The sequence below is a fragment of the Stegodyphus dumicola genome, chromosome 3 (genome assembly GCF_044657685.1).
Source record: "Stegodyphus dumicola isolate Sdum_Otavi_A_Nest chromosome 3, ASM4465768v1".
Classification (NCBI taxonomy): Eukaryota; Metazoa; Arthropoda; class Arachnida; order Araneae; family Eresidae; genus Stegodyphus; species Stegodyphus dumicola.
Genome location: NC_140770.1, coordinates 266623745 through 266636921, shown reverse-complemented (window position 1 = coordinate 266636921; position 13177 = coordinate 266623745).

Here is a 13177-nt window from a genome sequence, read left to right as displayed (position 1 = left end):
ATACTGAGCAAGTATATGATAAAATGAGACAAGGAAAAAAAAAAAAAAAAAAAAACCATAAAGCTAACTGTTAGTAAAATGTAAATAAAATGTCACTTGTCTTCATTCAAATATGTCCAACTATTATAAAGTGTAAAATACGTAGTTAATGCGACTTTATAAATTTCACAAAATTTATTTTATTTTCAAGCTTATTAATAATTATAGAGATTAAGTTATGTTTAATAAAAATGCATCTTATTTACGGATCTATTTATTTTTAGGATGGTATTACAGTGAAATTCAGGCATAGTTAATATCTTTAGTTGAATTTATTCAGTTCCAATTTGCTCTAGGTCCTTAATTTTTTTTCATTAATGGTCCTTAAAAGTACTTAATTTCTCTGTGCAGAAATGTGTACAAACTCTGTATAACTGAAACTTTCCTTCTCAGCCAACTCTTACATAGATTTAACATAGTAGCATTGGTCAAAGTAAAAATTGTACGTTATTGAGATGATCTTCCAAAGTGGTGAGAAATCTCACTTTTACTTGTCATCCTTTGCATAGATGAATATGTTATTTGAATCCCTAATGATGATTTTATAGTTTGTTGATTATCTGTATGATATTTGAATCATTTACTGTGATACTTGATTTAATTCAAGGAGAGTATTTCCTTGTGGATGAATTTTTTTTTTAACATGTGTAAATACACAAAAGTTTTCATAGCCAGCTTTTGGTTTCACAACAGTTGGTCATAGATGTATATTTTCAGTTACAGAATTGTTTGTATATAAGACTGATATAACAAGTAATTCTGAAGCCTCTTTTTGGTTGCAATCGGAAGCACCAAAAGTACATAACTATATATATACTCAATCTGTTAGCCATCTCAGTGAACATAGTTTTTATACTTATATATTATTGTGCATCTTATTGTACATTTTTTGCTTTCAAAGAGATTGAATTATGTTTTTCTTACGTTCCAGTTAAAGTTTTTAGGCCATTAGTTAATCTGCGTGCAATAGTTGTAGAATTATCGACAATTTAAAAGTTGTTCAAGTGCCACTAAGCTTAACGTAGCCGCCATTTGTTTACATTTGAAGCTCTTAATAGAATAGTGAATTAAGTCAGTTTCTGCCTTTTCAGTGTGTTTTTGGCGAGTGAAACCAAAAGTAAACTCTCAGTTTTGTGCACCTAAAAAGCTGCCTTTATGCCCGCAGGCCGAGTTGTTTGTTTTTGCGTAGAAACTCCAATTTTAATTGCATTTTGTTAAAACTGTTTTAAATGTATTTGTTGTTTTACGATGTTGAATGAAGATGTGTTTTATGTAGTTTTGAATTGGTGCGAAGTGAGAACTGAATTGATTAAGTGGGAAATATATCTGTAAAGAAGTTTGAGATAAGGCTAAATGCAATGCAGTAAAAATTGTGCATAATTTAATAGGTCATACAAGGAAGTCATGTGGTGTTCACCTCAGATTTTTTCCATGTGTTACATGGATAAGAGAGAGGTTTCCATAGAAGGTTCTTCACAAAGCATCCCACCCCTTACGAGATAACCCTAGAATGCTTTGTGGTAATCAAATAAGCTAAACCAAACCATTTCTATATAAGAAAAAATTGCTTTTAAATTAGACGTGTTGAATTATTTAAAGTCAAAATTTTATTTTGCGTGCTTACCAAATTGGGCTTGGATTCTGTTATTCAGGCATTCACAGTTTAGGTGGTTATAGATTATCAGAATTCTACTTTAGTAACTTAATGAGACCACTTACAAGGTTGATAAAAATAGCTGTTTTAACCACGATGGAGTTTTTAATTGTCACAGCTGGCAATGTGTTTAGTTTCTCCCTAAATCTATTGAAAATAGTTTAGCAGTAGTAGGCAATGAAAAGTGATCTAAGTCAGTATATAAATCATTTCATTCGTAACTTATTAAATAAGTTATGAATGAATATTTTGAGGATTGAAATTCCATGAATTTTGAGGATTTTGAAATTCCATGAAATCTGCCCGTTCGTCGGATTTGAGCGCAAGTACCAGTATTCAGTAGTTTTATCCATTCGGCCACTGGTAGCTGCATTTTCTTTCTTGAAGATTTGGAAACTTCACTCCGACAAATTTATTTCAAAGTCATCATTCACAAAGTCTACTTTGTTGTTACTGAAGAATCGGTTTGATTTTATTCACGTTGGAACAAGTTTCAGTTTTATTTTACTCCGGAATCATAAAGCTGTGATTTCACCGTATGAACCAATTTAATTAAATTTCAAGCATTTAAAAAAAGTAAATATTATCCGAACACTGAAGTTAAGAAATGGATCTCTTTATTTATATCTGTATTCTAAAATTATTTCATTTACAGATCTCATTTTAGATGGTAGACGTTACTTATGCCTTTAAAACATTTTGCTTTTATGCGACGTCTATTTACTCGGATTGTTGAAAAACAAAAGTTGAACCAGCTGCAATCTCTTTTCCCGTTTTCTGCTTTGTTATCGCTAACAACCGGATGACGCTTTTGAAACCCATCACCCACCTCGGTGACCTCACTACCAGCAACCAATGGCACGAAAACGTGTTAGTTTCAGTTGCGCTTCTCAAAACATCTCACCCTGTTTACTATATAAATGGGCATCTATTTTTCTTACCATTCTAATTCGGTTTTAAAATTGTAATTAAAAATGGCAGTAGATACATCTGTACTTATAATTGCTTCATTTTTTGTCGGTGCTTGTTGTTCTGGATGTGATATTTTATGTGCAGTGATATTAATTTTGATTGGTGTCTATCTTGGTTATAAATTAAAAGAATGGCGATTAAGGTGTTTAAAACAGAGGGAAATCGAATTAATTAGAGATCTTCGCAGAGTGAGAAATAAGATGAATGATCTGCAAGATAGAACTTATTTATACGCTAAAAAGGATTGATTACCTTTTAAGGCAAGTGCTTCATATAAATTTGATTATTACTTTTTTGCATTTATTAAAAGTCCATTCATATTATTTAAATAAGAAATTATGTTTTACGAATAAGAATTATTTCTAATATTTAATATGAGATTTCTTCCGTCTGTTTAAAAAATGTTTGAATCAACTCTTATGAGGTGTTTAACATCAAGTGAGCTTATTGTTTGAGTTTTATTATTTATTTCAGTATTTTTATAAGTGCTAAAAATATAACAATGATTTACAACTGGGATAATTACAAAATAAATTCCAAATTCCAGATGCCCATATTTTTAAGTTGAAAAATCTTGTTAATACATAATATTAGTTTTTATGATGGTTCTTAATGCGTTAAACGCTACTCGTATCTCAGTCTCATGTCCATGCGTTAATACACAACAGAATCGGTTATCTAAAATTGTTGCCAAAGCGGATAGATTTTTATAGATTATCACTATTTTAAATAGAAATTTCCTTTTTTAATATAATAATGTAACAATGAGCAATAAATTTCAGAAGTTATAATGCTCAAAAATATTTATGCGTATTTGGGTGATTTTGGAGAGGTACTGTTGCATTAAACAAAACTGGGCTAATTCTATTTATCAGGCAAGTGAAAATGTTTGCCCTCATCAAAGTACCTTTTATGTGGTAATACAGTTTATATTTTCATTTAAATCTAATAATTATTATTATAATATATAACATTATTAATTATATATAATTATATAATATATAATATATTAATTAATAAATAACTGGCGGGCTGCAACCAAAGCAAAATTTGTAAGTTCTATGTTATCGCAAAGCAAATGTGTGAAAACATTAAGTATGAAAGAAATTAGTTCATTCTTTCCAAGCAACAAAATATTCTTAAAAAAAAAAAAAAAAAAAAAAAAAAAAAAAAAAAAATCTGAAAAGTTTTAAATTTTAAATTACGTCCGAAGGAGCGTTTTTTTAAAACATTTTGTGTGTTATCTTTATTTATTAAACATCATGTTCTTGGCACTTAAACCATAAAATTCAGTTCAAGAGCAATATCATTTTAAATTAAGCATATCTTTAGAATTTCTGATACACAGTCTCCCTCGCTGGAGATAAAAATGTGTTTTCCGTACAATATTGCCATTGCTCGCTTTGAAATCCTTGAGTTTGTTAATCAAAAATTCGTTAAAGCTCTACAAAATATGAAATCGATAATAAAATAAATTCCAAATTTCAAATTTGGGCTTCCAGATGCCCATATTTTTAACATGCCACGCAAAATTAATCTGAGAAACATCAAAATTCTTTCATGGAATGCTAATGGCCTTTTTAACAAAAAAGATGAATTTGGCGATCTTCTACTGGAACTGGAACCTGATGTAATTCTTATACAGGAAACGCATTTGAAACCTGCGCTAAAGGTGCTTTATGCAAATTATTCTATTTACTGTACGGATCGAGAAACCGGACGCGGAGGTGGAATTATAAGTTTTGTTAAAAAGAACATCCAACATCAAATCAAACAAAATTTTTCTACCTCTTTTGAAAGCAATACCATCGAAATTCAAATTGAGCACAAAAATATTCATTATCTCTAATATCTATATACCTTATAATAATAGTCCAATCATTTCTGAAATTGAACAGCTACTGGATTTTAACTCTCCTGCTTTAATTGGAGGAGATTTTAACGCTAAGCATCAATGCTGGAATCAAGGAGCTAGCAAAAGAAAAGGACGAGAAATTTTTTCCATGATTCAAAATAAAAATTATACTACTCATGCCTCTAATGAACCTACGCATTACGGCTATAATAGTTCTATTATTGACTTTTTTCTATCTTACAACCTCGACTATAATTGTCAAATTTCTGTTATTCCAGCTCTCTCATCTGACCATAATCCCACTCTTCTTGAAATCAGCATAAATAGTTACTTACCTTCACTGGGCAAGAGTATTGGCGTTACAGACTGGAAAAAATTCTCAAAAATCATTTCAGATACTATTCCTGGAAATCCCAAAATTACCAATGAAGACGATATTGAATCTGAAATCAAGAAGTTTACCACCTATGTTCAACATGCTATCAATTTTTCAACCAATAAATTCATCAGTTCCGATCCTTTACTTCCTCTTCCAGCCAGCATAAGACAAAAAAGCAAATGCAAAAATCGTATAAGGAAAAATGACAAAATACAAGAGGCCCAAGGCTCAAAACTCAACTGAACGTTCTTCAACGTGACATCAAAATGGACATTAGTAACTTCAAGACTCAACGCTGGCGAAACTTTCTCAACTCTCTCGCAACTGAAGATAATTCTCTTTTTGACATTGCAAAGAAATTTAAGAAACCCTTCAAGCAAATTCCGCCACTTCATGGTACCAACGGAATAATTTATACTGACGAAGATAAAGCTAACATCTTTGCAGATATACTTGAAGAAACGTTTACTCCCAATACTACCCCCTCAACAATCATATCTCAAAAGTTAATTATACTGTTAATACATTCCTAAAAATCCCAGGTCCTTTGAACTTTACATTCCTTGCCATTCCTAAGCTGGTTGCCGATTATATTAGTTCTTTTAAACCCAAAAAAGCTCCCGGTGTTGATGGTATTTCTACCAAATCCTTGAAACATCTTCCTATCAATGTCATCACTTGTTTTACTAAGACAACTCTATCATCAAATTCTCTTACTTTCCCAATATATGGACTCTTAACCCTTCTCTTGTGAAGTTACTATTATCCCAGTTTTCATACAGAAGAGAAACCTGCTGCTCTACAGGTTATCTAAAATAGCATATTGAAATATAGAAATAGAAGTTTTCTTTTTTAATATAATGTAACGATGAGCAAAATATTTAGACGTTATAATGCTAAAAAATATTTATGCATATTCGGATGATTATGGAAGCCTATTGTTGCATTAAACAAAACTGTGCTAATTATATTTAACCAGGCAAATGAAAATATGTTTGCCCGCATCATTGAGTATCTCTTATGTGATAATAATGTTTATATTTTCATATAAATCTAATAATTATTAATATATAATGTAATAATTATGCATTACTATTAATATATAATACGTATATTAGTTGCATTATTATAAAAAATCTGAAAGGTTTCAGATTTTAAAGTACTTCCAAAGGGGCGTTTTTTTAATGTTTTGAGTGTTACCTTTATTTATTAATTATCATGTTCTTCGCACTTAAACCATAAATTTCATTTCAATTGCAATGTCGCAAAATAATTTTAAAATGAGCCGATCTTTAGAATTTCCGATACACAGTTCTGCGGGCTGGAGATACAAAAGGCCCCCCCCCGCTCTCACCGAAGATTATTGCCATTGCTCGCTTTCAAATCGTTGAGTTTGTTACTCAAAAATTCGTTAAAATTTTACAAAATATGAAATCGATAATAAAACAAATTCCAAATTTCAAATCTGAGCTTCCACATGCCCATATTCGCAGCAGGATTATGTCATTCAAAATTCGATGGCTCTAGGTACCGTTGTTTTATCACAATGCGAGAAACATACATACATTTATGAAGATTTTTCATTATTTAATTTCTTCAAATATAATGCAGGACTCTAACATTTGGTGGCAACAGTTTGAAAAGTGAAACGGACATTTATAGTGATTCAACCCAAAGTCGCAAAACGGAAACAATAGTCTTTCAGGGACAAAGCCCCTTTGGACTAATAATCATTTTATTAGCGAACCAGGAATAAAAAACTTTTGACACTTCGGGTTAACACGTATGATGTCATGATTTAAATTTAATGTAATATAACAACATTTTCTCAATATTAATAAAAGAATTAATGTGGTATAAATACATGGTGTCAGTTATACTAACCTGAAACAAAAAGTTGCCAACAGCAGCAGCTTATTTAAAATGCTGACATTAACGAACAATTTTCGACATAAACTGACGTCACATGCAATCATGTGCTATCTTAACCACCAGAATATGACTTTTTATAATAGTAATAATATGTTTAATGTTTGGCAATGTTATTTTTATATCAAATTTTGTAAAACATACGGATTTTGTATTACAACTCTTCGATTTAAAAGTGAGCAATAGCAACACTTTTCGAAATAAAGCAGCATTTTTATCTCTAACTTGGCTACTGGGAGAAATGAGTGCAAATTTAGTGTTTTCAGAGTTTTTAATTAATATTTGGGCTGATTAAAGTCGTCAAAGATTGGGAACAGTCAAAATAGAATCGGGAACAAGGAGTTTTGGAATCGGGAACAAGATATTTAATGTTTGGCAATGCTATTTTTATTTAATATTTTGTAAAAGTTGGAAATTTATTACAAACTCTATGATTTGAAAGCGATCAGTGGCAACATTTCTCGAAATAAAGCAGATTTTTTTCTCCACCGTGTGAGACTGTTGCCACTCGGAAAAATGAGAGCAAAATTTAGCGTTCCAGTATTTTTAAATAATATCTCCACTAATTAAAATCGTACGAAAATGAAAATGGACGTAATGTCTTCCCGCGAATTTTTGGAATCCGCGAGTACCTTTCTCGAAACTCAACTCTTTGCCGTTCCGAAGATAATGCCACAAACAATCAAATAGACGTCAATATTTTATGTGGAATGGAATGGCAACAGTAGAAACAATAATATGTTTTAAAATAATAATTGTTGTGTTAGAACATGGATGTCAAACTCATAGGTACACTTGGGCCAAACAAACAAGGTTTAACTTTAGGCGGGCCGCCAAAAAAAAAAAAAAAAAAAAAAAAAAAATCAATATTCATAGAAACGTAGATTTATTTCGAATAATACAATAATAAAGATATATATATATATTTATATAGAAAAGAACAAGAAAAATTTAATGTTTACATCCTGATACTTGACATCTCTTCTCTGCTATTATCTTTCCTATTTCGGGAGAAATTTTGTTTGCAGTGATAACTTTCAACGCTGACCCAAGGTGAGCATCATTAATACGGTTTCTAATAGGAGGCTTATTACCTTTCATGACTGAAAATAACTGCTCGCACCGATAAGTGCTACCAAACATGGAAATAATTTCATATGCGAATTTTCGAGTATTTTCAAATCTGGCTGGTAAATATTTGTAAAATTTAGGCACGCCCACTTCAATGAATTTTGCTTTCAAATTTGAGTTGCATTGAATCTCGATCACCTCCATTTGCATATGGCTGGGTACTAAGTCAATACTTGTTGAGGAAAATCGAAGAAAACAAAAGAAAAAAAAATTGTCTTCGAGAGAACTAAAATCATTAAACCTCGTTTCAAATTCAGTTGTTAAATTTGAAATTTTTTCTGCGTATTTTTGATATGAACAAGTATCATCTAAACTTGATTTGTTCATGCTGTACGTCGGGAAGTGCGTCAAATCTTCATTTTTAAGTTGTTTTTCCCAAAGAACTAGTTGACATTTGAATGCTTTAATTATCTCAAACATGTTCGTAATGATATGATCTTTTCCTTGTAACGATAAATTTAAATCGTTTAAGTGTTTGGTTATATCAACCAAGAAAGATAAATCTTGTATCCATATTGGATCGTAAAACAAACTTACGTCTTGATTTTCGTTTTTAAAAACTGACATATTTCTTCTTTCAAATCCCAGAATTGTTTGAGAATCTTGGAGCAAGATAACCAACGTACCTCGGCATAGTAAGACAAACCCGAATATTCACTATCTAACTCACTTAAGAAAGCAGTGAATTGACGCTGATTTAAACCTCGAGATCTTATAAAATTTATAACTTTTTTTATATATGACAAAACATTCTCCATATTTATGACTTTCGTGCCTATTTCGTGATGTATAATATAATGCATATGATGAATGTTTGAACCGTGAATTTCACTAAGTTTTTTTCTTAGTAATGCTACGAAGCCCTTGTTTTTCCCGGTCATTGATGGAGCGCCATCTGTAGCTACAGAATTTAATTTTGCCAAAGGTAGATTGTATTTCTGCAGAAGTCCAAAAACACAAGTAAATATATCTTCTCCTGTGGTAGTACCAGGCATCGGTATTAGTTCCAGTAATTCCTCAAAAATGTTAAAATTCTTGTCACAAGAACGAAGAAACACTGCTAATTGAGCTTTGCCACTAATGTCCGTGCTCTCCTCACAGGCAATGGAGAAACTTTCGAAACTAGATGATTTTGCTTTGATCTGATCACTTAAATTCGTGGCTAAATAAGTAACTCTTTCCGCAACTCTATTTTGAGACAATGAAATTGATTGAAAAGCCTTCACATTTCCAGGACAAACAATTTCTCCAGCTTTCATTAGGCATTCCTTGATGAAATCACCGTCAGTAAAAGGCTTCGAATGTTTAGCTGTCAACTCGGACAAGACGTAGCTTGCATGTACCGCCGCTTCACTTTCTTGCAATACTTTACTAAACATGGACTGTTGCTTTTTCACTCCTAACTTGAGCTCTTTCAACTTTTCTTCTCTCATTAATCCTTCGTAATTGTTATATTTCGATTTGTGTTGTTCGTAATGACGTTTAATATTATATAACTTAGGTACATTAACAGTATTATTACATATCAAGCAGATTATTTTATCTTTTATTTCACAGCAAAAATATTCTAATTATTCCCATTTTACTTGGAATATTCTATGTTCGTCAGCGATTTTTCGTTTAATTTTACTACCACTTGGTTTTGATATGGACATACTGAATACAAAGGGCTGGAATAAACACGGTTAACGTTAAAAAGTTAACAAAAATTTATTCTTTCCACAAGAGATAAATCAAAATGCTGAAATATTTCTTCAAAAATATTCTAACAATATAACAAAATGTCAAACATTTAGCAAAAATCAATTCAAAACAGAGAAACTAATTCTATCTCACAGCGAAATAGCTACAAATCAATCACAGCATTAAGTAAACAAACAGTTCGCTAGAACTACTTTTATTGTAGATTATAATTCTTAACTTCTTACAAAAACAAGCATTTAGTAAAAGTATGATATATCCTGTTCAAGACGCGTTTTTATTGCCTCAGTCTATATATGAAGTACTAATATTCAAAGGTACAACTAAATAAAAAAAATCTGAAAGGTTTCAGATTTTAACGGTCGTCCAAAAAGGTTTGTTAAAGTTTTTTTACACTTGTAGGGTTTATATTTATTTTAACTAACATTTATTTTAAGTTTAAAATATCTTTCCTGTCAAGCCTTACTTTCTCCTGGAATTGCCAATGCCAGAGTATGTAAATTTTAGAAGAACGCACAAAGTATTCAATTTGTCAGCGGAAGTAATTTGAGTTAAATAGAAGGGAAACGAGTTCGAAAGTGTGCTTTCTTGCTTCACGAGCGTGGAGGTGGCTAGGTAGAAATTGAAGAACCACGCGTTTCGGCCTGTGTGTTTGCCTCGGCAGATAGTTGAATCTTTCAACTTAATATTCAGAAGTTTGCTGAAATATCAGCGGTATCTTAGAACACGGTTAGGTTAGTTACGTTTAGAGAGCCTCGTAGGTAGTAACTTGTTATTATTCATTTTTAGTTTCTTATTTTTATTTTACCGCCGGGTCGGCGTAGTTTGTGAGCGTCAAGAGCACGCATCTGTAATTTCTAAAGTTGAATAAAAAGGGATTTAAGCCCTTCTCAAGACTTTGTGTACTTTCCAGTTCATAGCAGTCACCACTATTGTTGCGTGCAGGTTGGGGCCGCGCAACATTACACTGACGCCCGAACAGTTGTCGAACTGAAATGGCCGAAAACTGGATGGAAGCTTCTGGACAACAACAAGAAATGGCAAGCCAATTGGAACGATTTGGATACCTGGTCCAGACGATGAGAGCGTCAATCAAGCCAAACGTCAATTTCGACGGAAAAAATTCGGTGGCGATATTTCTAGAAGGCCTCGAAAATCATTTTCAGCTCTACCCTTTGCCTGAAAGACAAAAAGTTGCCATTGCCACATCTGCACTAAGAAGACAGGCCTCGCTATGGTGGAAGAATATAGGTAAATTTTTATTAGGGGAATTCGGAGGCCAAACATATACATTTGAAAATTTCAAAAAATCGTTATTAAAGGCATTCCCCATAGTAAAAGATCGAGCAAAGCTAGAAGCCGAACTATATAGTTTTTATCAACGGAATATAGAAGAGTTGACGGACTTTATTCTGCGAAAAATTAAGCTGACGGATATGCTGTATGGGAAGAAACCCGACGCGGAGATTATTGAAATAATCTTACCAAGATTGCTACCTGCTGTTCAAGATTACTTCGAAATTAGAAACCCAAGCACATTGCAGGAACTCTTCGAATATGCGGTCAAGTTCCAAAATCGCAGAATAGCGGAAAAAGCTAGAGGGTCATCATATACTCAAAGTCTCCGAAGGCAATCCTCAAATGAGCAGACCAGAAACGCAAATCGCTCTTATGGGGGAAAGAGCTATCAAGCAAACTCATCGAAGCTCGAAGGTGAAGGACCAAAAAGGAAATTTGAAAACAACCGTCCGCGTTCCCAGAAGGCAGAAGTTGAAAGGAAAGCTTTAAACGAGTAGAGGGGCCTGTAAAAGCGAGGGTCCAGACCCCGGAAGTTTCGAAAAAACCCTCAAGAAGATACTTAAATACCGTCATCGTAAAAAACTCACAAATACCGATTATACAAGTCCTGGTTGGCGATGTACCAGTAGAAGCCCTCATCGATACAGGAGCAGAAGGTAATTTTATGAGTGATATTTTTTTAAGAAGAATTTTAATAGGTTACGATTATTTAAAAATAAAAACACAGAAATCATAGCAGCGCAAGGACAAACTTGTCAATGTATTGGAAAATTATCTTTAAAAATACAGGTTCAAAACGAAAGCCTTAAAGTATTAATTTTTGTAGTAAAAAACTTGCAAAGTCCACTTATTTTAGGTATGGAGTTTTTAAAAGCCGCGAAGGCCAAACTTAATTTTCAGGAAAGTTCTATTGTGTTGGAGATGGATCGGAGGGTGGTGGAGCCAGTGGAACAACCGCAAGTCGACCTTAGCCATTTGAATGACCATGAAAGCCAAGCCATCCAGCAAGTGGTGAGTACTTTTTCAAACTTGTTTTCAGAACGGCCTGGTAGTTGTCAAATTGTTACGCATGATATTCAGTTAACTGCCGACAAACCCTGTAGGACTAAACCTTACCGCTATGATAAACAGAAGAACAAATCATCGAAGAACACATTCAGGAAATGTTAAAGAACCAGATAATAACGCTCATAAATAGTGAGTACGCGAGTCCAGTCGTACTATGTAGGAAAAAGAACGAGTTTCCTCCTTCGCATAAAAGGGCTTGGAGGTTTGCTATCGATTACAGAAAGAGTAATAGTGTTACTAAGTTCCCAGTTTACCCTTTGCCGGTTATAGAGGAAATTATTAGAAAGAATAAATCTACGAGATACATGACTACGTTGGACGTCTGGCTACTATCAAATAGCTATGAGACCCGAAGACATACATAAAACCGCGTTTATAACAAAATCGGGCACTTATGCATTTTTACGCATGCCCTTTGGGTTGTGTGGGGCCCCGTCAACAGTCCAGAGAGCTATGGACATTGTTCTAAAGCCTGTCCTAGGAAAATCGACTTTAATCTATCTAGATGATATAATTATAACGAGTAGTACGTTGGAACAACATATTAAAGACTTAGAAGTTTTTAAATTATTAAAAGAGGCCGGTCTTACAATTAACGCCTCAAAATGCAAGTTCGCAACTAAAGAACTTAAATATCTGGGTTATAAAATTTCGCAAAAGTGTATAGAAACTCAAGATTCAAAAATAAAAGCCATCAAGAATTTCCCACCTCCCAACACCGCCAAGAAACTTTCTTCTTTCCTTGGGTTATGTTCTTATTATCGGTCATTCATAAAAGATTTTGCTAATATTGTTGAACCCTTGTTAGTAATTAAAAGAAAGAAAAGTAAATTCACGGGGACAGCAGAAGCAAATACCGCATTTGAAAGGTTAAAAGAAGCGCTCATCAATGCCCCTGTTTTGAAATTCCCGGAGGGGGACGAAAACTTGGAAATTGCAGCTGATGCGTCGGATTATGCTGTAGGTGCTGTTCTCATGCAAAATGGTCATCCTTTGGCATTTTTTAGTAAAACGTTGAACCCTACGCAAAGGAATTATACAGCTACAGAGAGAGAAACATTAGCCGTATTAATGGCTGTACACAAATTTCGAGTTTATTCCGGCAAAGCGCCAGTAACAGTCTTTTCGGATCATGCGGCTGTTGGTAGAC